Here is a 2,857-nt window from a genome sequence, read left to right on the forward strand (position 1 = left end):
TTCCAAGATTGATTTGGGAGGCTCCTTACCGCGGATTAAACAAACACAAATATCCTCATTGGTATAATTAAGTTTCATCACCAATTCAGAGCTTTCCCTTTCACCAATACACTCCTCACAAACCTACTGATAAAGGAGAAAATAAACTTGATGACATGCACAAATCTGACATCAGAGAAGGTAACTTAACTGGCTCAGCAACCAATTCAAAGCCAAGACACAGATACAACTGTTTTACCTGTCCACAAACTCACTCAATAAATTATCTAAATAATAGGTACACTCATACTGCATTGCAGCTATGTTTGGTTAACTTCACCTTTCATATACCTTATACATTTTGGCAGTGGCAGTTACTTTAGGATGCCTAACTTACCAACAAAAGCACAATAGATAACCCACAAAGACAGTATCATGGGAATGTGTAACACAACATGCACCACATGACAAGGATTAGATTCAACCGATCACAATTTTAGACTTATTTACTTTAACTTTAATCAGAGTAAGTGATGGTATAAGAAATTATGGAAGACTAGGATTCCATAAAACTCAAACAAATAATCTATAATGCATGAGCAGAAGTATGGAAGATAGATCCATAATTACCTGTGGAGAAGTCTTAACAGTAGGCCTACCACACTGACTAGAATTGACTTCAGATATGTTAATACGCTCCTCAGAAGCAGGCATCTCCTTTTTGATTTATTGCACAGTATCATCAATCTCAATGCTGGGAGCAATACATTTGGACAATGTGCCACCCCAATCTTCACAGAGTAATTTCCAATCATCCTCCGTAAAAAATGTCAGTTGATCTGCCTAGAATACAAAGTGAAAAATGGAAACATGATATTAAACTACTCAAGCATAGTTTGGCTTCACAAGTATTGAAGGATTTGATCAAATATGAAAATAAAGTCCCACCAACAAATTTTTCTTAAAAAAGATCAACATGACATATTAGAGAAAGGGTGAAGGAGCTTGAGGCAAAAGAAAGTCGATATTTCAGAAAACACTTACAGCAGCAGACTTTTGGAAAATAAGATCCCTCTTCCAAACGAGTTCTGGGGGCCTCTCGAGTAGTCTACAATGTTGATTCAAATTATGGAAGTCAGGAAGCATATATATCATGTACATTATAGTGACAGAGAGTAGAAGAAATATAGCCAACTCTTAGTTTACACGAGTGCCATATATAAGGTATCCACCACCTAACACCGTGGGACATGACTAGCATTGTGCAAATTTACTGCCCCAAAGGTTCACACAACGAATTGAAGAAACAAAAAGAACAAATTTCAGAATAAAGATGGAAAAAAAAAGGAAGAAAAAAGGATTGCAGAAAACCTCTTTACACAGAAGCTTATCAATAACAGTATCGATCGTATCTACTTCGGCAGAAGGAGCATTTTTCCCACTAGCATTAATATAGTTTCTCCACTTTGACAGCCAAGAGGTGGGCAATAAATAGTATTTGGTATCAGGATAAAGAGCAGCATTTTTGTTCATGGCTAACTTTTCATGGTTCTGCTTCAGCTTCAACTTGAACTCCCTGCAGTATACAGCTTCTCATAAGCCTAATGAAAGAGTGTTAGTTTTACATCAATATTTGTTAAATATTCTAAATAAGCCTAATTAAATATTCTAAATATTTAGTTTAATAATAGCTAATTCATACACGATAACATTCTACACCACAAATCCACACTTCCAAAGAGCTAAACAACGGATGCAAATTAAATCTGGACTAAAGTAAAATAAATTCATGAGCGGCACTTCAATCAAAATTGCTCAAGTTCAGCCCAAATTCCTGTTCCAAATTAGATATAAACCTCATATACATAACCCATATTGAATTACAAAGCCTTATTATTGTTACTCTCTAGTTTGATAGCATCTCCATATTGAATAGAAGAAAATTAAGAATCCCAACAAAAATTCAAAATGATCATAAACTTGTAAAAAATAAATTTGAAACAAGAAACGAACACAATATTCATCTATCAGCCAATGTGTTATATGGTGAGGCAAGAAAGACACATAAAAGATGCAACAATTTGAAAATAACACACCTTCATTGTCTTTTGTTCGAAGCTGCTCAAGATGAGCACCATACATGGCATTTTTAACTAGAATCTTTCTACCTCCAACAGCTGAACAATTCTTCAACTCAATGGAACGATTAGTATCTCCAATGGCAACACTTACAATTGAGAATCAATATCAAAACTAGTACTACTCATAAAATCCAGAAAAAAATTATTAAAAAAGCAAATTTTACTTACAATTGAACATAGCCACCTTCGATGCTCACTTGATCCTAATATAAAAACAAGCAAAGACCAACCAAAAATAAAAGCTTAGTCTAGACAAAATGTTTTTGGTAGTAGAAGAAATAAAACAAACATGATTTTTTGACTTCAAAACAAGCAATTTTAAAATCAATTCCATCCCATGTAAGTATTATTCTTTTGGTTGTCCACAATATTTAAAATCATAAACTTGTTTCAGGTGATCCTGAAATTCAACGTGGGCACTAGATTAGCCTACATTTTTTGGTAACCATAAAGCATCTTCTTATTGGTCCAATCTTACTGAAATTTTCTTCCATCTAAATAAACATCGACAACAAACAATAAGACAGAACAATAAATAAATCCAAACTCACGGAAAGATCTAGGGTTGGCATTTCAGGACGTTGGTAGGCAGTGGTGACTCGCTATCGACAGGTCGAGGAAGACGGCGGCGGAGCGCGATTAACGGCCGACGAAGGTGGAGATGACGCGCCGTTCAAGGGTGCAGCGCGGAGAAATTAAAGGAAGGTGAAGGCGGACGTATGGGAAGGAGAAGAAGA

At 35.5% G+C, this 2,857-nt stretch overlaps 1 long non-coding RNA gene across 1 annotated transcript; it reads right to left on the minus strand.

Moving 5' to 3' along the window:
• On the minus strand, positions 1–1,137 carry LOC127242218 (uncharacterized). Its single transcript, XR_007836753.1, has 3 exons — positions 1,024–1,137; positions 610–822; positions 1–123 (listed from the first exon to the last, which is right to left on the minus strand). It is a non-coding gene; the product is annotated as an uncharacterized LOC127242218 (long non-coding RNA).
• Between the last annotated feature and the right edge of the window lie 1,720 nt (positions 1,138–2,857).

This window comes from Andrographis paniculata, unplaced genomic scaffold, assembly GCF_009805555.1.
Source record: "Andrographis paniculata isolate CXL003 unplaced genomic scaffold, ASM980555v1 Contig86END, whole genome shotgun sequence".
NCBI classification, from domain to species: domain Eukaryota; kingdom Viridiplantae; phylum Streptophyta; class Magnoliopsida; order Lamiales; family Acanthaceae; genus Andrographis; species Andrographis paniculata.